This window comes from Anomaloglossus baeobatrachus, chromosome 2, assembly GCF_048569485.1.
Source record: "Anomaloglossus baeobatrachus isolate aAnoBae1 chromosome 2, aAnoBae1.hap1, whole genome shotgun sequence".
Classification (NCBI taxonomy): domain Eukaryota; kingdom Metazoa; phylum Chordata; class Amphibia; order Anura; family Aromobatidae; genus Anomaloglossus; species Anomaloglossus baeobatrachus.
In genome coordinates, this window is record NC_134354.1 from 356,639,426 (window position 1) to 356,663,254 (window position 23,829).

The window sequence follows — 23,829 nt, forward strand, 5'->3', positions numbered from 1 at the left end:
TCAATCCCCAGTGAAACCAATCTGTTTTTGGTGTTGAAGTAATTTCCTATCGACTTGTAATTTGTGAAATTCTTGGTTTTGTTGCCAAATGACAATACATTTTGGCTTCCATCACAAAGAGAACTACGATTTTGGGTTTCTTTTTTATTGACCATTTTAGCAGAAAACATAATCCCATATTATAAAAATCCTATTTGTTTCAAAATATATAGTTCCCATAAATACAAAAGCAAAAGACCAAACTATGGAGAAAAAAGTAACACATTCAATATAAACTTCAATTTAAGCAAAATCCCTTTGTAGAAATAAAACTGGTAAAATATGTAATAATAATTGTAAATGTTTCATTAACCAAAAATACTTTCCTTCAGCAATAAAAAGGCGCGGTCAGTCACAATTCTGCTCTGCTAGCCAAAACACAGAAACTTTCCATCAGGTTTTATAGAGTAGTGGTCATCACGTCTGCTTAACACGCAGAAGGTCCTGCGTTCAATCCCCAGTAAAACCAATCTGTTCTTGTTGGTGAAATAATACTCAATTAAACAACAATATTTGAAGTTCTTGGCTTTGTTGCCGAATGATGGGAGGTAATTTGCTATCAACCTGTAACATATGAAATTCTTTCTTTTTTTGTCAACTGATAATATATTTTGGCTTCCATCACCAAGAGAACTACGATTTTGGGTTTCTTTTTTATTGACCATTTTAGCAGAAAACATAATCCCATATATATAAAAATCCTGTTTGTTTCAAAATATATAGTTCCTTTAAATACAAAAGCAAACAACTAAACTATGTGGAAAAAAGTAACACATTCAATGTAAACTTCCTTTTAAGCAAAATCCCTTTGTAGGAATAAAACTGGTAAAATATGTAATAAAAATTGTAAATGTTTCAATAACCAAAAATACTTTCCTTCAGCAATAAAAAGGCCGCGTCAGTCACAATTCTGCTCTGCTAGCCAAAACACAGTAACTTCCCATCAGGTTTCATAGAGTAGTGGTCATCACGTCTGCTTAACACGCATAAGGTCCTGCGTTCAATCCCCAGTAAAACCAATCTGTTCTTGGTGTTGAAATAATACTCAATTAAACTACAATATATGAAGTTCTTGGCTTTGTTGATGAATGATGGGAAGTAATTTGCTATCAACCTGTAACATATGAAATTCTTGGTTTTGTTGCCAGCTGATAATATATTTTGGCTTCCCTCACCAAGAGAACTACGATTTTGGGTTTCTTTTTTATTGACCATTTTAGCAGAAATCATAATCCCATATTATAAAAATCCTGTTTGTTTCAAAATATATAGTTCCTTTAAATACAAAAGCAAACAACTAAACTATGTGGAAAAAAGTAACACATTCAATGTAAACTTCCTTTTAAGCAAAATCCCTTTGTAGGAATAAAACTGGTAAAATATGTAATAAAAATTGTAAATGTTTCATTAACCAAAAATACTTTCCTTCAGCAATAAAAAGGCCCCGTCAGTCACAATTCTGCTCTGCTAGCCAATACACAGTAACTTCCCATCAGGTTTCATAGAGTAGTGGTCATCACGTCTGCTTAACACGCAGAAGGTCCTGCGTTCAATCCCCAGTAAAACCAATCTGTTCTTGGTGTTGAAATAATACTCAATTAAACTACAATATATGAAGTTCTTGGCTTTGTTGCTGAATGATGAGATGTTTTGGCTTCCATCCCCAACAGAGCTACGAATTTGTTTTTTTTTTCCCTGGCGGTCAAAACTCATCTCTAATTGCCATTACTTTGCAGAATTTAAAAGGTTTCATAGTGTAGTGGTCATCACGTCTGCTTCACACGCAGAAGGTCCTGGATTCAATCCCCAGTGAAACCAATCTGTTTTTGGTGTTGAAGTAATTTCCTATCGACTTGTAATTTGTGAAATTCTTGGTTTCGTTGCCAAATGACAATACATTTTGGCTTCCATCACAAAGAGAACTACGATTTTGGGTTTCTTTTTTATTGACCATTTTAGCAGAAAACATAATCCCATATTATAAAAATCCTATTTGTTTCAAAATATATAGTTCCCATAAATACAAAAGCAAAAGACCAAACTATGGAGAAAAAAGTAACACATTCAATATAAACTTCAATTTAAGCAAAATCCCTTTGTAGGAATAAAACTGGTAAAATATGTAATAATAATTGTAAATGTTTCATTAACCAAAAATACTTTCCTTCAGCAATAAAAAGGCGCCGTCAGTCACAGTTCTGCTCTGCTAGCCAATTCACAGTAACTTTTCGTCAGGTTTCATAGTGTAGTGGTCATCACGTCTGCTTTACACGCAGAAGGTCCTGGGTTCAATATCCAGTGAAACCAATCTTTTCTTAGTGTTGAAATAGTACGCTATCCAACTACAATATATGAAGTTCTCGGCATTGTTGCCGAATGACGGTATGTTTTGGCTTCCATCACAAACAGAACTACAAATTATTTTTTTTTTTTTCCCTTGGCGGTCAAAACTCGTCTCTAAAAGCCATTACTTTGCAGGATTTCACAGGTTTCATAGTGGAGTGGTCTTCACGTCTATTTCACACACAGAAGGTCCTGGGTTCAATCCCCAGTAAAAACAAGCCTTTTTTGCTGTTGAAGTAATTTGCTATCAACCTGTAATATATGAAATTCTTGGTTTTGTTGCCAACTGATAATATATTTCGGCTTCCCTCACCAAGAGAACTACGATTTTGGGTTTCTTTTTTATTGACCATTTTAGCAGAAACCATAATCCCATATTATAAAAATCCTGTTTGTTTCAAAATATATAGTTCCTTTAAATACAAAAGCAAACAACTAAACTATGTGGAAAAAAGTAACACATTCAATGTAAACTTCCTTTTAAGCAAAATCCCTTTGTAGGAATAAAACTGGTAAAATATGTAATAAAAATTGTAAATGTTTCATTAACCAAAAATACTTTCCTTCAGCAATAAAAAGGCCCCGTCAGTCACAATTCTTCTCTGCTAGCCAATACACAGTAACTTTCCATCAGGTTTCATAGAGTAGTGGTCATCACGTCTTCATAACACGCAGAATGTCCTGCGTTCAACCCCCAGTAAAACCATTCTGTTCTTGGTGTCTAAATAATACTCAATTAAACTACAATATATGAAGTTCTTGGCTTTGTTGCCGAATGATGGGATGTTTTGGCTTCCATCCCCAACAGAGCTACGAATTTGTTTTTTTTTTCTCTGGCGGTCAAAACTCGTCTCTAATTGCCATTACTTTGCAGGCTTTCAAAGGTTTCATAGTGTAGTGGAAATCACGTCTGCTTTACACGCAGAAGGTCCTGGGTTCAATCCCCAGTGAAACCCATGTGTTCTTGGTGTTGAAATAATCCCCTATCAACCTGCAGTATATAAAGTTCTTGGCTTTGTTGCCGAATAACGGGATGTTTTAGCTTCCATCACCAACAGAGCTACGAATTTGGTTTTTTTCCCCTGGCGGTCAAAACTTGTCTCTAATTGCCATTACTTTGCAGGATTTCAAATGTTTCAAAGTGTAGTGGTCATCACATCTGCTTCACACGCAGAAGGTCCTGGGTTCAATCCCCAGTGAAACCAATCTGTTCTTAGTGTTGAAATAATACGCTATCCAACTACAATATATGAAGTTCTCGGCTTTGTTGCCGTATGACAGGATTTTTTGGCTTCCATCACAAACAGAACTACAAATTATTATTTTTTTTCCCCTGGCGGTCAAAACTCGTCTCTAAATGCCATTACTTTGCAGGATTTCACAAGTTTCATAGTGGAGTCGTCATCACGTCTACTTCACACGCAGAAGGTCCTGGGTTCAATCCCCAGTAAAAACCAGCCGTTTTTGCTGTTGAAGTAATTTGCTATCAACCTGTAACATATGAAATTCTTTCTTTTGTTGCCAACTGATAATATATTTTGGCTTCCATCACCAAGAGAACTACGATTTTGGGTTTCTTTTTTATTGACCATTTTAGCAGAAAACATAATCCCATATTATAAAAATCCTGTTTGTTTCAAAATATATAGTTCCTTTAAATATAAAAGCAAACAACTAAACTATGTGGAAAAAAGTAACACATTCAATGTAAACTTCCTTTTAAGTAAAATTTCTTTGTAGGAATAAAACTGATAAAATATGTAATAAAAATTGTAAATGTTTCATTAACAAAAAATACTTTCTTCAGCAATAAAAAGGCCCCGTCAGTCACAATTCTGCTCTGCTAGCCAATACACAGTAACTTTCCATCAGGTTTCATAGAGTAGTGGTCATCACGTCTGCTTAACGCGCTGAAGGTCCTGCGTTCAATCCCCAGTAAAACCAATCTGTTCTTGGTGTTGAAATAATACTCAATTAAACTACAATATATGAAGTTCTTGGCTTTGTTGCCGAATGATGGGATGTTTTGGCTTCCATCCTGAACAGAGCTACGAATTTATTTTTTTTTTCCCTGGCGGTCAAAACTCGTCTCTAATTGCCATTACTTTGCAGGCTTTCAAAGGTTTCATAGTGTAGTTGAAATCACGTCTGCTTTACACGCTGAAGGTCCTGGGTTCAATCCCCAGTGAAACCCATGTGTTCTTGGTGTTGAAATAATTCCCTATCAACTTGCAGTATATAAAGTTCTTGGCTTTGTTGCAGAATAACGGGATGTTTTAGCTTCCATCACCAACAGAGCTACGAATTTGTTTTTTTTTCCCCTGGCAGTCAAAACTCGTCTCTAATTGCCATTACTTTGCAGAATTTCAAAGGTTTCATAGTGTAGAGGTCATCACGTCTGCTTCACACGCAGAAGGTCCTGGGTTCAATCCCCAGTGAAACCAATCTGTTTTTGGTGTTGAAGTAATTTCCTATCGACTTGTAATATGTGAAATTCTTGGTTTCGTTGCCAAATGACAATACATTTTGGCTTCCATCACAAAGAGAACTACGATTTTGGGTTTCTTTTTTATTGACCATTTTAGCAGAAAACATAATCCCATATTATAAAAATCCTATTTGTTTCAAAATATATAGTTCCCATAAATACAAAAGCAAAAGACCAAACTATGGAGAAAAAAGTAACACATTCAATATAAACTTCAATTTAAGCAAAATCCCTTTGTAGGAATAAAACTGGTAAAATATGTAATAATAATTGTAAATGTTTCATTAACCAAAAATACTTTCCTTCAGCAATAAAAAGGCCCCGTCAGTCACAATTCTGCTCTGCTAGCCAATACACAGTAACTTTTCGTCAGGTTTCATAGTGTAGTGGTCATCACGTCTGCTTTACACGCAGAAGGTCCTGGGTTCAATCCCCAGTGAAACCAATCTTTTCTTAGTGTTGAAATAGTACGCTATCCAACTACAATATATGAAGTTCTCGGCATTGTTGCCGAATGACGGTATGTTTTGGCTTCCATCACAAACAGAACTACAAATTATTTTTTTTTTTTTCCCTTGGCGGTCAAAACTCGTCTCTAAAAGCCATTACTTTGCAGGATTTCCCACGTTTCATAGTGGAGTGGTCTTCACGTCTATTTCACACGCAGAAGGTCCTGGGTTCAATCCCCAGTAAAAAGAAGCCTTTTTTGCTGTTGAAGTAATTTGCTATCAACCTGTAATATATGAAATTCTTGGTTTTGTTGCCAACTGATAATATATTTCGGCTTCCCTCACCAAGAGAACTACGATTTTGGGTTTCTTTTTTATTGACCATTTTAGCAGAAAACATAATCCCATATTATAAAAATCCTGTTTGTTTCAAAATATATAGTTCCTTTAAATACAAAAGCAAACAACTAAACTATGTGGAAAAAAGTAACACATTCAATGTAAACTTCCTTTTAAGCAAAATCCCTTTGTAGGAATAAAACTGGTAAAATATGTAATAAAAATTGTAAATGTTTCATTAACCAAAAATACTTTCCTTCAGCAATAAAAAGGCCCCGTCAGTCACAATTCTTCTCTGCTAGCCAATACACAGTAACTTTCCATCAGGTTTCATAGAGTAGTGGTCATCACGTCTGCATAACGCGCAGAATGTCCTGCGTTCAACCCCCAGTAAAACCATTCTGTTCTTGGTGTTTAAATAATACTCAATTAAACTACAATATATGAAGTTCTTGGCTTTGTTGCCGAATGATGGGATGTTTTGGCTTCCATCCCCAACAGAGCTACGAATTTGTTTTTTTTTTCTCTGGCGGTCAAAACTCGTCTCTAATTGCCATTACTTTGCAGGCTTTCAAAGGTTTCATAGTGTAGTGGAAATCACGTCTGCTTTACACGCAGAAGGTCCTGGGTTCAATCCCCAGTGAAACCCATGTGTTCTTGGTGTTGAAATAATTCCCTATCAACTTGCAGTATATAAAGTTCTTGGCTTTGTTGCAGAATAACGGGATGTTTTAGCTTCCATCACCAACAGAGCTACGAATTTGTTTTTTTTTCCCCTGGCAGTCAAAACTCGTCTCTAATTGCCATTACTTTGCAGGATTTCAAAGGTTTCATTGTGTAGTGGTCATCACGTCTGCTTCACACTCAGAAGGTCCTGGGTTCAATCCCCTGTGAAACCAATCTGTTTTTGGTGTTGAAGTAATTTCCTATCGACTTGTAATATGTGAAATTCTTGGTTTCGTTGCCAAATGACAATACATTTTGGCTTCCATCACAAAGAGAACTACGATTTTGGGTTTCTTTTTTATTGACCATTTTAGCAGAAAACATAATCCCATATTATAAAAATCCTATTTGTTTCAAAATATATAGTTCCCATAAATACAAAAGCAAAAGACCAAACTATGGAGAAAAAAGTAACACATTCAATATAAACTTCAATTTAAGCAAAATCCCTTTGTAGGAATAAAACTGGTAAAATATGTAATAATAATTGTAAATGTTTCATTAACCAAAAATACTTTCCTTCAGCAATAAAAAGGCCCCGTCAGTCACAATTCTGCTCTGCTAGCCAATACACAGTAACTTATCGTCAGGTTTCATAGTGTAGTGGTCATCACATCTGCTTAACACGCAGAAGGTCCTGGGTTCAATCCCCAGTTAGGGTATGTGTGCACGTTGCTTTTTACCTGCTTTTTTGCTGCTTTTTCTTCTGCGCTGTTTAATGCCAAAATGGATGTGTTCTTCTATTCAAGCAAAGTCTATGGGAATTTGGGTTTCTTGTTCACACTATGTTGTTCAAAATGCTGCCTTTTTGTGGCAGAACTTTGGTCAAAAACTCAGCTTTGCAGTGCAAAACCCAAATGGCAAAAACAATTGACATGTTGCTTCTTTGAAAAGCTGAGTTTTTGACCAAAGTTCTGCCTCAAAAAGGCAGCGTTTTGAACAACATAGTGTGAACAAGAAACCCAAATTCCCATAGACTTTGCTTGAATAGAAGAACACATCCATTTTGGCATTAAACAGCGCAGAAGAAAAAGCAGCAAAAAAGCAGGTAAAAAGCAACGTGCGCACATACCCTGAAACCAATCTGTTCTTAGTGTTGAAATAATACGCTATCCAACTACAATATATGAAGTTCTCGGCTTTGTTGCCGTATGACGGGATGTCTTGGCTTCCATCACAAACAGAACTACAAATTATTATTTTTTTCCCCTGGCGGTCAAAACTCGTCTCTAAATGCCATTACTTTGCAGGATTTCACAAGTTTCATAGTGGAGTCGTCATCACGTCTAGTTCACACGCAGAAGGTCCTGTGTTTAATCCCCAGTAAAAACAAGCCGTTTTCGCTGTTGAAGTAATTTGCTATCAACCTATAACATATGAAATTCTTTGTTTTGTTGCCAACTTATAATATATTTTGGCTTTTATTACCAAGAGAACTACGATTTTGGGTTTCTTTTTTATTGACCATTTTAGCAGAAAACATAATCCCATATTATAAAAATCCTGTTTGGTTCAAAATATATAGTTCCTTTAAATACAAAAGCAAACAACTAAACTATGTGGAAAAAAGTAACACATTCAATGTAAACTTCCTTTTAAGCAAAATCCCTTTGTAGGAATAAAACTGGTAAAATATGTAATAAAAAATGTAAATGTTTCATAACCAAAAAATACTTTCTTCAGCAATAAAATGGCCCCGTCAGTCACAATTCTGCTCTGCTAGCCAATACACAGTAACTTTCCATCAGGTTTCATAGAGTAGTGGTCATCACGTCTGCTTAACGCGCAGAAGGTCCTGCGTTCAATCCCCAGTAAAACCAATCTGTTCTTGGTGTTGAAATAATACTCAATTAAACTACAATATATGAAGTTCTTGGCTTTGTTGCTGAATAACGGGATGTTTTAGCTTCCATCACCAACAGAGCTACGAATTTGTTTTTTTTTCCCCTAGCGGTCAAAACTCGTCTCTAATTGCCATTATTTTGCAGGATTTCAAAGGTTTCATAGTGTAGTGGTCATCACGTCTGCTTCACACGCAGAAAGTCCTGGGTTCAATCCCCAGTGAAACCAATCTGTTTTTGGTGGGCAAGTAATTTCCTATCGACTTGTAATATGTGAAATTCTTGGTTTCGTTGCCAAATGACAATACATTTTGGCTTCCATCACAAAGAGAACTACGATTTTGGGTTTCTTTTTTATTGACCATTTTAGCAGAAAACATAATCCCATATTATAAAAATCCTATTTGTTTCAAAATATATAGTTCCCATAAATGCAAAAGACCAAACTATGGAGAAAAAAGTAACACATTCAATATAAACTTCAATTTAAGCAAAATCCCTTTGTAGGAATAAAACTGGTAAAATATGTAATAATAATTGTAAATGTTTCATTAACCAAAAATACTTTCCTTCAGCAATAAAAAGGCCCCGTCAGTCACAATTCTGCTCTGCTAGCCAATACACAGTAACTTTTTGTCAGGTTTCATAATGTAGTGGTCATCACGTCTGCTTAATACGCAGAAGGTCCTGTGTTCAATCCCCAGTGAAACCAATCTGTTCTTAGTGTTGAAATCATAAGCTATCCAACTACAATATATGAAGTTCTCGGCATTGTTGCCGAATGACGGTATGTTTTGGCTTCCATCACAAACAGAACTACAAATAATTTTTTTTTTTTTCCCCTGGCGGTCAAAACTGGCCTTTAAATGCCATTACTTTGCAGGATTTCACAGGTTTCATAGTGGAGTGGTCATCACGTCTGCTTCACACGCAGAAGGTCCTGGATTCAATCCCCAGTGAAACCAATATGTTTTCGCTGTTGAAGTAATTTGCTATCAACCTGTAACATATGAAATTCTTTGTTTTGTTGCCAACTGATAATATATTTTGGCTTTTATCACCAAGAGAACTACGATTTTGGGTTTCTTTTTTATTGACCATTTTAGCAGAAAACATAATCCCATATTATATAAATCCTGTTTGTTTCAAAATATATAGTTCCTTTAAATACAAAAGCAAACAACTAAACTATGTGGAAAAAAGTAACACATTCAATGTAAACTTCCTTTTAAGCAAATTCCCTTTGTAGGAATAAAACTGGTAAAATATGTAATAAAAATTGTAAATGTTTCATTAACAAAAAATACTTTCCTTCAGCAATAAATAGGCCTCGTCAGTCACAATTCTGCTCTGCTAGCCAATACACAGTAACTTTCCATCAGGTTTCATAGAGTAGTGGTCATCACGTCTGCTTAACACGCAGAAGGTCCTGCGTTCAATCCCCAGTGAAACCAATCTGTTCTTAGTGTTGAAATAATACGCTATCCAACTACAATATATGAAGTTCTCAGCATTGTTGCCGAATGACGGTATGTTTTGGCTTCCATCACAAACAGAACTACAAATTATTTTTTTTTTCCCCTGGCGGTCAAAACTCGTCTCTAAATGCCATTACTTTGCAGGATTTCACAGGTTTCATAGTCGAGTGGTCATCACATCTACTTCACAAGCTGAAGGTCCTGGGTTCAATCCCCAGTAAAAACAAGCCGTTTTCGCTGTTGAAGTAATTTGCGATCAACCTATAATATATGAAATTCTTGGTTTTGTTGCCAACTGATAATATATTTTGGCTTCCCTCACTAAGAGAACTACGATTTTGGGTTTCTTTTTTATTGACCATTTTAGCAGAAAACATAATCCCATATTATAAAAATCCTGTTTGTTTCCAAATATATAGTTACTTTAAATACAAAAGCAAACAACTAACTATGTGGAAAAAAGTAACACATTCAATGTAAACTTCCTTTTAAGCAAAATACCTTTGTAGGAATAAAACTGGTAAAATATGTAATAAAAATTGTAAATGTTTCATTAACCAAAAATACTTTCCTTCAGCAATAAAAAGGCCCCGTCAGTCACAATTCTGCTCTGCTAGCCAATACAGAGTAACTTTCCATCAGGTTTCATAGAGTAGTGGTCATCACGTCTGCTTAACACGCAGAAGGTCCTGCGTTCAATCCCCAGAAAAACCAATCTGTTCTTGGTGTTGAAATAATACTCAATTAAGCTACAATATATGAAGTTCTTGGCTTTGTGGCCGAATGATGGGATGTTTTGGCTTCCATCCCCAACAGAGCTACGAATTTGTTTTTTTTTCCCTGGCGGTCAAAACTCGTCTCTAATTGCCATTACTTTGCAGGCTTTCAAAGGTTTCATTGTGTAGTGGTCATCACGTCTGCTTCACACTCAGAAGGTCCTGGGTTCAATACCCAGTGAAACCAATCTGTTTTTGGTGTTGAAGTAATTTCCTATCGACTTGTAATATGTGAAATTCTTGGTTTCGTTGCCAAATGACAATACATTTTGGCTTCCATCACAAAGAGAACTACGATTTTGGGTTTCTTTTTTATTGACCATTTTAGCAGAAAACATAATCCCATATTAAAAAAATCCTATTTGTTTCAAAATATATAGTTCCCATAAACTTCCTTTTAAGCAAAATCCCTTTGTAGTAATAAAACTGGTAAAATATGTAATAAAAATTGTAAATGTTTCATTAACCTAAAATACTTTCCTTCAGCAATAAAAAGGCCCCGTCAGTCACAATTTTGCTCTGCTAGCTAATACACAGTAACTTTTCGTCAGGTTTCATAGTGTAGTGGTCATCACGTCTGCTTAGCACGCAGAAGGTCCTGGGTTCAATCCCCAGTGAAACCAATATGTTCTTAGTGTTGAAATAATACGCTATCCAACTACAATATATGAAGTTCTCGGCTTTGTTGCCGAATGACGGGATGTTTTGGCTTCCATCACAAACAGAACTACAAATTATTTTTTTTTTTCCCCTGGCGGTCAAAACTCGTCTCTAAATGCCATTACTTTGCAGGATTTCACAGGTTTCATAGTGGAGTTGCATCACGTCTACTTCACACGCAGAAGGTCTTTGGTTCAATCCCCAGGAAAACCAAGCAGTTTTCGCTGTTGAGGTAATTTGCTATCAACCTGTAACATATGAAATTCTTTGTTTTGTTGCCAACTGATAATATATTTTGGCTTCCATCACCAAGAGAACTACGATTTTGGGTTTCTTTTTTATTGACCATTTTAGCAGAAAACATAATCCCATATTATAAAAATCCTTTTTGTTTCAAAATATATAGTTCCTTTAAATACAAAAGCAAACAACTAAGCTATGTGGAAAAAAGTAACACATTTAATGTAAACTTCCTTTTAAGCAAAATCCCTTTGTAGGAATAAAACTGGTTAAATATGTAATAAAAATTGTAAATGTTTCATTAACCAAAAATACTTTCCTTCAGCAATAAAAAGGCCCCGTCAGTCACAATTCTGCTCTGCTAGCCAATACACAGTAACTTTCCATCAGGTTTCATAGAGTAGTGGTCATCACGTCTGCTTAAAACGCAGAGGGTCCTGCGTTCAATCCCCAGTAAAACCAATCTGTTCTTGGTGTTGAAATAATACTCACTTAAACTACAATATATGAAGTTCTTGGCTTTGTTGCCGAATGATGGGATGTTTTGGCTTCCATCCCGAACAGAGCTACGAATTTGGTTTTTTTTTCCCTGGCGGTCAAAACTCGTCTCTAATTGCCATTACTTTGCAGGCTTTCAAAGGTTTCATAGTGTAGTGGAAATCACGTCTGCTTCACACGCAGAAGGTCCTGGGTTCAATCCCCAGTGAAACCCATGTGTTCTTGGTGTTGAAATAATCCCCTATCAACCCGCAGTATATAAAGTTCTTGGCTTTGTTGCCGAATAACGGGATGTTTTAGCTTCCATCACCAACAGAGCTACGAATTTGTTTTTTTTTCCCCTGGCAGTCAAAACTCGTCTCTAATTGCCATTACTTTGCAGAATTTCAAAGGTTTCATAGTGTAGTGGTCATCACGTCTGCTTCACATGCAGAAGGTCCTGGGTTGAATCCCCAGTGAAACCAATCTGTTTTTGGTGTTGAAATAATTTCCTATCGACTTGTAATATGTGAAATTCTTGGTTTCGTTGCCAAATGACAATACATTTTGGCTTCCATCACAAAGAGAACTACGATTTTGGGTTTCTTTTTTATTGACCATTTTAGCAGAAAACATAATCCCATATTATAAAAATCCTATTTGTTTCAAAATATATAGTTCCCATAAATACAAAAGCAAAAGACCAAACTATGGAGAAAAAAGTAACACATTCAATATAAACTTCAATTTAATCAAAATCACTTTGTAGGAATAAAACTGGTAAAATATGTAATAATAATTGTAAATGTTTCATTAACCAAAAATACTTTCCTTCAGAAATAAAAAGGCCCCGTCAGTCACAATTCTGCTCTGCTAGCCAATACACAGTAACTTATCGTCAGGTTTCATAGTGTAGTGGTCATCATATCTGCTTAACACGCAGAAGGTCCTGGGTTCAATCCCCAGTGAAACCAATCTGTTCTTAGTGTTGAAAAAATACGCTATCCAACTACAATATATGAAGTTCTCGGCTTTGTTGCCGTATGACGGGATTTTTTGGCTTCCATCACAAACAGAACTACAAATTATTATTTTTTTTCCCCTGGCGGTCAAAACTCGTCTCTAAATGCCATTACTTTGCAGGATTTCACAAGTTTCATAGTGGAGTCGTCATTTCGTCAACTTCACACGCAGAAGGTCCTGGGTTCAATCCCCAGTAAAAACAAGCCATTTTCGCTGTTGAAGTAATTTGCTATCAACCTGTAACATATGAAAATCTTTGTTTTGTTGCCAACTGATAATATATTTTGGCTTTTATTACCAAGAGAACTACGATTTTGGGTTTCTTTTTTATTGACCATTTTAGCAGAAAACATAATCCCATATTATAAAAATTCTGTTTGTTTCAAAATATATCGTTCCTTTAAATACAAAAGCAAACAACTAAAACATGTGGAAAAAAGTAACACATTCAATGTAAACTTCCTTTTAAGTAAAATTTCTTTGTAGGAATAAAACTGGTAAAATATGTAATAAAAATTGTAAATGTTTCATTAACAAAAAATACTTTCTTCAGCAATAAAAAGGCAACGTCAGTCACAATTCTGCTCTGCTAGCCAATGCACAGTAACTTTCCATCAGGTTTCATAGAGTAGTGGTCATCACGTCTGCTTAACGCGCAGAAGGTCCTGCGTTCAGTCCCCAGTAAAACCAATCTGTTCTTGGTGTTGAAATAATACTCAATTAAACTACAATATATGAAGTTCTTGGCTTTGTTGCCGAATGATGGGATGTTTTGGCTTCCATCCCGAACAGAGCTACGAATTTGGTTTTTTTTTCCCTGGCGGTCAAAACTCGTCTCTAATTGCCATTACTTTGCAGGCTTTCAAAGGTTTCATAGTGTAGTGGAAATCACGTCTGCTTTACACGCAGAAGGTCCTGGGTTCAATCCCCAGTGAAACCCATGTGTTCTTTGTGTTGAAATAATCCCCTATCAACCTGCAGTATATAAAATTCTTTGCTTTGTTGCCGAATAACGGGATGTTTTAGCTTCCATCACCAACAGAGCTACGAATTTGTTTTTTTTCCCCTTGCAGTCAAAACTCGTCTCTAATTGCCATTACTTTGCAGGTTTTCAAAGCTTTTATAGTGTAGTGGTCATCACGTCTGCTAAACACGCAGAAGGTCCTGGGTTCAATCCCCAGTGAAACCAATCTGTTTTTGGTGTTTAAGTAATTTCCTATCGACTTGTAATATGTGAAATTCTTGGTTTCGTTGCCAAATGACAATACATTTTGGCTTCCATCACAAAGAGAACTACGATTTTGGGTTTCTTTTTTATTGACCATTTTAGCAGAAAACATAATCCCATATTATAAAAATCCTATTTGTTTCAAAATATATAGTTCCCATAAATACAAAAGCAAAAGACCAAACTATGGAGAAAAAAGTAACACATTCAATATAAACTTCAATTTAAGCAAAATCCCTTTGTAGGAATAAAACTGGTAAAATATGTAATAATAATTGTAAATGTTTCATTAACCAAAAATACTTTCCTTCAGCAATAAAAAGGCCCCGTCAGTCACAATTCTGCTCTGCTAGCCAATACACAGTAACTTATCGTCAGGTTTCATAGTGTAGTGGGCATCACATCTGCTTAACACGCAGAAGGTCCTGGGTTCAATCCCCAGTGAAACCAATCTGTTCTTAGTGTTGAAATAATACGCTATCCAACTACAATATATGAAGTTCTCGGCTTTGTTGCCGTAAGACGGGATGTCTTGGCTTCCATCACAAACAGAACTACAAATTATTATTTTTTTCCCCTGGCGGTCAAAACTCGTCTCTAAATGCCATTACTTTGCAGGATTTCACAAGTTTCATAGTGGAGTCGTCATCACGTCTGCTTCACACGCAGAAGGTCCTGGGTTCAATCCCCAGTAAAAACAAGCCGTTTTCGCTGTTGAATTAATATGCTATACACCTGTAATATATGAAATTCTTGGTTTTGTTGCCACTGATAATATATTTTGGCTTCCATCACCAAAAGAACTACGATTTTGGGTTTCTTTTTTATTGACCATTTTAGCAGAAAACATAATCCCATATTATAAAAATCCTGTTTGTTTCAAAATATATAGTTCCTTTAAATACAAAAGCAAACGACTAAACTAACACATTCAATGTAAACTTCCATTTAAGCAAAATCCCTTTGTAGGAATAAAACTGGTAAAATATGTAATAAAAATTGTAAATATTTCATTAACCAAAAATACTTTCCTTCAGCAATAAAAAGGCCCCGTCAGTCACAATTCTGCTCTGCTAGCCAATACACAGTAACTTTCCATCAGGTTTCATAGAGTAGTGGTCATCACGTCTGCTTAACACGCAGAAAGTCCTGCGTTCAATCCCCAGTAAAACCAATCTGTTCTTGGTGTTGAAATAATACCCAATTAAACTACAATATATAAAGTTCTTGGCTTTGTTGCCGAATAACGGGATGTTTTAGCTTCCATCACCAACAGAGGTACGAATTTGCTTTTTTTCCCCTGGCGGTCAAAACTCGTCTCTAATTGCCATTACTTTGTAGGATTTCAAAGGTTTCATAGTGTAGTGGTCATCACGTCTGCTTCACACGCAGAAAGTCCTGGTTTCAATCCCCAGTGAAACCAATCTGCTTTTGGTGTTTAAGTAATTTCCTATCGACTTGTAATATGTGAAATTCTTGGTTTCGCTGCCAAATGACAATACATTTTTGCTTCCATCACAAAGAGAACTACGATTTTGGGTTTCTTTTTTATTGACCATTTTAGCAGAAAACATAATCCCATATTATAAAAATCCTATTTGTTTTAAAATATATAGTTCCCATAAATACAAAAGCAAACGACTAAACTATGTAGAAAAAAGTAACACATTCAATGTAAACTTCAATTTAAGCAAAATCCCTTTGTAGGAATAAAACTGGTAAAATATATAATAAAAATTATAAATGTTTCATTAACCAAAAATACTTTCCTTCAGCAATAAAAAGGCCCCGTCAGTCACAATTCTGCTCTGCTAGCCAATACACAGTAACTTTTCATCAGGTTTCATAGTGTAGTGCTATCAACCTGCCATATATGAAGTTCTTGGCTTTGTTGCCGAATGACGGGATGTTTTGGCTTCCATCACCAACAGAGCTACGAATTTGTTTTTTTTCCCCTGGTGGTGAAAACTCTTCTCTAATTGACATTACTTTACAGGATTTCAAAGGTTTCATAGTGTAGAGGTCATCACGTCTGCTTCATACGCAGAAGGTCCTGGGTTCAACCCCAGTGAAACCAATCTATTTTTGGTGTTGAAGTATTTTCCTATCGACTTGTAATATATGAAATTCTTGGTTTCGTTGCCAAATGACAATACATTTTGACTTCCATCACCAAAAGAACTACGATTTTGGGTTTCTTTTTTATTGACCATTTTAGCAGAAAACATAATCCCATATTATAAAAATCCTATTAAACATACATTCCCCTTCTCAGATTTGCTATACCGGATCTTGCAGGGGGCTTTGGATGAAGGAATTATAACAAAGAAGGTTTTTGATGGCCTCTTCGTTGCATCTCCCAAAATCCCCACCTTTTATCTCCTGCCCAAGATCCACAAGAATCCCGAACACCCTCCGGGGCGCCCTATCGTATCCGGCATAGATGGCTTATGCGACCCTGTCTGTCGCTTTATCGACTATTATTTAAAACCTCTTGTGGAAACATTGCCATCTTATGTTAAGGATATGACGGACGTCCTGAATAGGGTCGACGGGATTTTTGTGGATTCTGATACCCTTCTTGTCACGTCGGACATAGAGTCACTTTATACCAATATTAACCATGATGGTCTGGAGGCAGTCCGCTTCTTTCTGAGCAATACCAACCGTGATGGCCATTTATGTGAGCTGATCCTGGAGCTGCTCCACTTTATCCTGACACACAATTTCTTCATTTTCAAAGACCGGTTGTAATTTACTGACCAGAGGCACTGCGATGGGCGCGGCCTGTGCGCCTTCGTACGCTAATATGTTCCTCGGCCATTGGGTGAGGGGCATTTTTGGCGACGAGGGCGTGCCGGCCGCTACCCATGCGCAGTGCTGGTTAAGATATATTGATGATGTTTTTGTTTTGTGGCAGGGTACCGTGGAGCAGCTCTCGGACTTTATGGGTGTTTTAAACCATAATTCATTGAACCTTAAGCTCACTTTTAGATATGATTTACAGTCTATTGATTTTTTGGATATTATGATTGGAGTTGACCGTGGTCGGCAACTACAGACGGATGTCTTTAGGAAGCCTACCTCGGTCAACTCCCTTTTACATGCCTCATCTTCTCATCCTGTTAGTACCATCCAAGCCATCCCGGATGGGCAATTTCTCAGAATGAGGCGGATATGCTCTACATCTGATAATTTTCAGTCCCAGGCCAATGATCTAACATCGAGATTGGTTAATAGGGGATATAGCCGTCGTGTCATAAAGAAGGGGTACAATAGGGCAAAGAATACCAATCGACAGGAGCTTCTGCAGCCATCTAGTCAGGCGAATACGGGAGCAGGAGAGGCTCGATTCATATCTGCGTGCAACCATGAATGGCATAACATGCGTGCCATATTAAACAAACACTGGCGGATACTAAAATCTGATCCTACCCTAAGGGATTTGGTCTCTGATTATCCTCTAATGACGGCACGCCGTTCCAAAAATCTACGACATTTTCTCGTACATAGTCATTACGTTCCTGTGATTTCCCATCCCTTTGGTTCTACTAATCCTATTCGCGGGTGTTTTCCCTGCGGTCGCTGTCTTGCGTGCACCAATGTCTCTCGCAGTAAGACCTTTTCCACTGCAGATGGTAGTCGGACATTTGATATTAGGTGTTACATCTCATGCGCAACTTCCTATGTTATCTATTATGCTAAATGTAGTTGCCCTAAGATATACATAGGTTTAACTTCTAGGGAATTGCGGGTGAGAGTGCGTGAACATGTGAGAGACATTGGTGCTGCCAAGACGGTGACCGATATTTCTACTCTTAAGACCCTTCCTAGGCATTTTCGGAACCATCACGGATGTAATGCGAGATCATTGCGTGTCATAGGGATAGATGTCGTACATGGCGGCAATAGGGGCGGGAACCTTAAAAAGATCCTCGCCCAAAAAGAAACCAAATGGATCACCCTACTGGGTACTATGGCTCCGTCTGGTCTGAATGAGTCCCTTAGCTTTGCCCCCTTCCTTTAGACCCCTGTCCTATTCCCCTCCCCACTTTTTTTGCTAGATGTGGTTTTTTACCACCTATGCAATTTTTTACCTCTGTTTTTATATTCTAATTTTATTGCTGCAAGTGTTTTATGCCATTTTGTGCCCTTTTCTTTGCAGCTTCCATCTTCTGCTCCCTATGGATCACTGCCTCTGTTAATATGACTACCTGAATACATCATGCATCTGGACTATGATTACAAGGTGGCTTCCCCCATGACAGCCGGGATTAGATACTGCTTGGTCGAGGGCTAACTACTGTTATTCTTGTGATTCCTGCCATTTCATTATTTCTTTGCCCTCTTTCCTTGGCGTTCCTATACAGCTGTTTGTGTGGGAGCCCGTATATCTGTATCTTTGTATGTTCCAGTATGTGTGGTGTGCACATGCCTGGTCTTTCTTCTCTCCCTGGCATGCTTAGCGATGTCTCAAGGGCGGAGTTTTGCTCGTGGAGGGCGTTGCCTTCGCCCTCTCCCCTGCACTCCTCGGCTTGACGTCACTCGCATCTGCTAGTGGGATTAGCAATGACCGCGCATGTGCCAGCTTAAACCTGCACTGACTGGCCGGTCCGATCCATGTGATGAACCATATGGTCTATTAAAGCTTCTGGGAACAGATGAGTCACCACCCCTCCTTGGTCTGATGAAGGGTTATACTAACAAGACCTGAAAAGCACGTTATCTTGCTTCTGAGGGGGAACTTTTGGTCTCTGGCTCCTGCACTTAATCTGGCACTTTATATCATTGCTGGTGAGCGGTGTTTACATTCTTTTAGCCACTGGTATATATCATTGTTTGCATATACTGACAAACCCAGTGTGCTGTATAACTTTATCTCATCTTGCACACCAGCTATTGTTCTCTGGTATCACCTGGCATGCTGGTGAGCAGTGTTGCATATATTTAGCTACTGATATGTATCATTGCTTGCATATACTGACAAACCCAGTGTGCTGTATAACTTTATCTTATCTTGCACACCAGCTATTGTTCTCTGGTATCACCTGACATGCTGGTGAGCAGTGTTTGCATATATTTAGCCACTGATATGTATCATTGCTTGCATATACTGACAAACCCAGTGTGCTGTATAATTTTATCTTATCTTGCACACCAGCTATTGTTCTCTGGTATCACCTGGCATGTAACTTTGTATTTTTTGCCATCTGTGCTGTATACTTGTTGTCTTATGTATTCTACTTGCCTTGTTAATTCTGATTAACTCTTTATGTGCCAAGGTGCCCTCTGTTGTTGCACCTATATGTATTTTTCTGTGCTACATCTAAAAACTGTTTTTTATGATGTAATAAAATTTGTCATTCTCTTTTGCATTTCAACCACATCTGCTCTCCTGTTTCTCTTGCATTATAAAAATCCTGTTTGTTTCAAAATATATAGTTCCCATAAATACAAAAGCAAAAGACCAAACTATGGAGAAAAAAGTAACACATTCAATATAAACTTCAATTTAAGCAAAATCCCTTTGTAGGAATAAAACTGGTAAAATATGTAATAATAATTGTAAATGTTTCATTTACCAAAAATACTTTCATTCAGCAATAAAAAGGCCCCGTCAGTCACAATTCTGCTCTGCTAGCCAATACACAGTAACTTATCGTCAGGTTTCATAGTGTAGTGGTCATCACGTCTGCTTAACACGCAGAAGGTCCTGGGTTCAATCCCCAGTGAAACCAATCTGTTCTTAGTGTTGAAATAATAGGCTATCCAACTACAATATTTGAAGTTCTCGGCTTTGTTGCCGTATGACGGGATGTCTTGGCTTCCATCACAATCAGAACTACAAATTATTATTTTTTTCCCCTGGCGGTCAAAACTCGTCTCTAAATGCCATTACTTTGCAGAATTTCACAAGTTTCGTAGTGGAGTCGTCATCACGTCTACTTCACACGCAGAAGGTCCTGGGTTCAATCCTCAGTAAAAACAAGCCGTTTTCGCTGTTGAAGTAATTTGCTATCAACCTGTAACATATGAAATTCTTTGTTTTGTTGCCAACTGATAATATATTTTGGCTTTTATTACCAAGAGAACTACGATTTTGGGTTTCTTTTTTATTGACCATTTTAGCAGAAAACATAATCCTATATTATAAAAATGTTGTTTGTTTCAAAATATATAGTTCCTTTAAATACAAAAGCAAACAATTAAACTATGTGGAAAAAAGTAACACATTCAATGTAAACTTCCTTTTAAGCAAAATCCCTTTGTAGGAATAAAACTGGTAAAATATGTAATAAAAATTGTAAATGTTTCATTAACAAAAAATACTTTCTTCAGCAATAAAAAGGCCCCGTCAGTCACAATTCTGCTCTGCTAGCCAATTCACAGTAACTTTTCATCAGGTTTCATAGAGTAGTGGTCATCACGTCTGCTTAACGCGCAGAAGGTCCTGCGTTCAATCCCCAGTAAAACCAATCTGTTCTTGGTGTTGAAATAATACTCAATTAAACTACAATATATGAAGTTCTTGGCTTTGTTGCCGAATGATGGGAAGTAGTTTGATATCAACCTGTAACATATGAAATTCTTTCTTTTGTTGCCAACTGATAATATATTTTGGCTTCCATCACCAAGAGAACTACGATTTTGGGTTTCTTTTTTATTGACCATTTTAGCAGAAAACATAATCCCATATTATAAAAATCCTGTTTGCTTCAAAATATATAGTTCCTTTAAATACAAAAGCAAACAATTAAACTATGTGGAAAAAAGTAACACAGTCAATGTAAACTTCCTTTTAAGCAAAATCCCTTTGTAGGAATAAAATTGGTAAAATATGTAATTAAAATTGTAAATGTTTCATTAACCAAAAATACTTTCCTTCAGCAATAAAAAGGCCCCGTCAGTCACAATCCTGCTCTGCTAGCCAATTTACAGTAACTTTCCATCAGGTTTCATAAAGTAGTGGTCATCACGTCTGCTTAACACGCAGAAGGTCCTGCATTCAATCCCCAGTAAAACCAATATGTTCTTGGTGTTGAAATAATACTTAATTAAACTACAATATATGAAGTTCTTGGCTTTGTTGCCGAATAACGGGATGTTTTAGCTTCCATCACCAACAGAGCTACGAATTTGTTTTTTTTCCCCTAGCGGTCAAAACTCATCTCTAATTGCCATTATTTTGCTGGATTTCAAAGGTTTCATAGTGTAGTGGTCATCACGTCTGTTTCACATGCAGAAAGTCCTGGGTTCAATCCCCAGTGAAACCAATCTGTTTTTGGTGTTGAAGTAATTTCCTATCGACTTGTAATATGTGAAATTCTTGGTTTCGTTGCCAAATGACAATACATTTTGGCTTCCATCACAAAGAGAACTACGATTTTTGGTTTCTTTTTTATTGACCATTTTAGCAGAAAACATAATCCCATATTATAAAAATCCTATTTGTTTCAAAATATATAGTTCCCATAAATGCAAAAGCAAAAGACCAAACTATGGAGAAAAAAGTAACACATTCAATATAAACTTCAATTTAAGCAAAATCCCTTTGTAGGAATAAAACTGGTAAAATATGTAATAATAATTGTAAATGTTTCATTAACCAAAAATACTTTCCTTCAGCAATAAAAAGGCCCCGTCAGTCACAATTCTGCTCTGCTAGCCAATACACAGTAACTTTTTGTCAGGTTTCATAATGTAGTGGTCATCACGTCTGCTTAACACGCAGAAAGGCCTGGGTTCAATCCCCAGTGAAACCAATCTGTTCTTAGTGTTGAAATCATAAGCTATCCAACTACAATATATGAAGTTCTCGGCATTGTTGCCGAATGACGGTATGTTTTGGCTTCCATCACAAACAGAACTACAAATAATTTTTTTTTTTTCCCCTGGCGGTCAAAACTCGTCTCTAAATGCTATTACTTTGCAGGATTTCACAGGTTTCATAGTGGAGTGGTCATCACGTCTACTTCACATGCAGAAGGTCCTGGGTTCAATCCCCAGTAAAAACAAGCCGTTTTCGCTGTTAAAGTAATTTGCTATCAACCTGTAACATATGAAATTCTTTGTTTTGTTGCCAACTGATAATATATTTTGGCTTCCATCACCAAGAGAACTACGATTTTGGGTTTCTTTTTTATTGACCATTTTAGCAGAAAACATAATCCCATATTATTAAAATCCTGTTTGTTTCAAAATATATAGTTCCTTTAAATACAAAAGCAAACAACTAAACTATGTGGAAAAAAGTAACACATTCAATGTAAACGTCCTTTTAAGCAAAATCCCTTTGTAGGAATAAAACTGGTAAAATATGTAATAAAAATTGTAAATGTTTCATTAACCAAAAATACTTTCCTTCAGCAATAAAAAGGCCCCGTCAGTCACAATTCTGCTCTGCTAGCCAATACACAGTAACTTTCCATCAGGTTTCATAGAGTAGTGGTCATCACGTCTGCTTAACACGCAGAAGGTCCTGCGTTCAATCCCCAGTAAAACCAATCTGTTCTTGGTGTTGAAATAATACTCAATTAAACTACAATATATGAAGTTCTTGGCTTTGTTGCTGAATGATGGTATGTTTTGGCTTCCATCCCCAACAGAGCTACGAATTTGTTTTTTTTCCCCTGGCGGTCAAAACTCGTCTCTAATGGCCATTACTTTGCAGGATTTCAAAGGTTTCATAGTGTAGTGGAAATCACGTCTGCTTTACACGCAGACGGTCCTGGGTTCAATCCCCAGTGAAACCCATGTGTTCTTGGTGTTGAAATAATCCCCTATCAACCTGCAGTATATAAAGTTCTTGGCTTTGTTGCCGAATAACTGGATGTTTTAGCTTCCATCACCAACAGAGCTACGAATTTGTTTTTTTTTCCCTGGCGGTCAAAACTCGTCTCTAATTGCCATTACTTTGCAGAATTTTAAAGGTTTCATAGTGTAGTGGTCATCACGTCTGCTTCACACTCAGAAGGTCCTGGGTTCAATCCCCAGTGAAACCAATTTGTTTTTGGTGTTGAAGTAATTTCCTATCGACTTGTAATATGTTAAATTCTTGGTTTTGTTGCCAAATGACAATACATTTTGGCTTCCATCACAAAGAGAACTACGATTTTGGGTTTCTTTTTTATTGACCGTTTTAGCAGAAAACATAATCCCATATTATAAAAATCCTATTTGTTTCAAAATATATAGTTCCCATAAATACAAAAGCAAAAGACCAAACTATGGAGAAAAAAGTAACACATTCAATATAAACTTCAATTTAAGCAAAATCCCTTTGTAGGAATAAAACTGGTAAAATATGTAATAATAATTGTAAATGTTTCATTAACCAAAAATACTTTCCTTCAGCAATAAAAAGGCCCCGTCAGTCACAATTCTGCTCTGCTAGCCAATACACAGTAACTTTTCGTCAGGTTTCATAGTGTAGTGGTCATCATTTCTGCTTAACATGCAGAAGGTCCTGGGTAGAGTTGAGCGCGGTTCGAGGTTCAAGGTTCTCCAGTTCTAGGCTCGAGTGATTTTGGAGGCTGTTCGAGATCGAACTAGAACTCGATCTTTTTGCAAAAGCTCGATAGTTCTAGATACGTTCGAGAACGGTTCTAGCAGCAAAAAGCAGGGCTTTTTACAGCTATAGTGTGCAGGAGCCATCGCTGGCAGCCTGCCACAAGCTGGTAACCAAGATAAACATCGGGTATCAAACCAAAGCGCTTTGGTTA

General features: G+C 36.8%; 9 non-coding genes across 9 annotated transcripts; all 9 read left to right on the forward strand.

The window, feature by feature from the left end:
- Nucleotides 1-2,273: 2,273 nt before the first annotated feature.
- TRNAV-UAC (transfer RNA valine (anticodon UAC)) lies at nt 2,274-2,346 on the forward strand. Its single transcript has one exon. It is a non-coding gene; the product is annotated as a tRNA-Val (tRNA).
- A 919-nt stretch (nt 2,347-3,265) lies between these two features.
- Nucleotides 3,266-3,338, forward strand: TRNAV-UAC (transfer RNA valine (anticodon UAC)). The gene has a single exon. It is a non-coding gene; the product is annotated as a tRNA-Val (tRNA).
- A 1,904-nt stretch (nt 3,339-5,242) lies between these two features.
- On the forward strand, nt 5,243-5,315 carry TRNAV-UAC (transfer RNA valine (anticodon UAC)). Its single transcript has one exon. It is a non-coding gene; the product is annotated as a tRNA-Val (tRNA).
- A 919-nt stretch (nt 5,316-6,234) lies between these two features.
- Nucleotides 6,235-6,307, forward strand: TRNAV-UAC (transfer RNA valine (anticodon UAC)). Its single transcript has one exon. It is a non-coding gene; the product is annotated as a tRNA-Val (tRNA).
- Nucleotides 6,308-11,029: 4,722 nt separating this feature from the next.
- On the forward strand, nt 11,030-11,102 carry TRNAA-AGC (transfer RNA alanine (anticodon AGC)). Its single transcript has one exon. It is a non-coding gene; the product is annotated as a tRNA-Ala (tRNA).
- Nucleotides 11,103-12,757: 1,655 nt separating this feature from the next.
- Nucleotides 12,758-12,830, forward strand: TRNAV-AAC (transfer RNA valine (anticodon AAC)). The gene has a single exon. It is a non-coding gene; the product is annotated as a tRNA-Val (tRNA).
- Nucleotides 12,831-13,746: 916 nt separating this feature from the next.
- Nucleotides 13,747-13,819, forward strand: TRNAV-UAC (transfer RNA valine (anticodon UAC)). Its single transcript has one exon. It is a non-coding gene; the product is annotated as a tRNA-Val (tRNA).
- Nucleotides 13,820-19,772: 5,953 nt separating this feature from the next.
- On the forward strand, nt 19,773-19,845 carry TRNAV-AAC (transfer RNA valine (anticodon AAC)). Its single transcript has one exon. It is a non-coding gene; the product is annotated as a tRNA-Val (tRNA).
- A 2,942-nt stretch (nt 19,846-22,787) lies between these two features.
- Nucleotides 22,788-22,860, forward strand: TRNAV-UAC (transfer RNA valine (anticodon UAC)). Its single transcript has one exon. It is a non-coding gene; the product is annotated as a tRNA-Val (tRNA).
- Nucleotides 22,861-23,829: the final 969 nt, after the last annotated feature.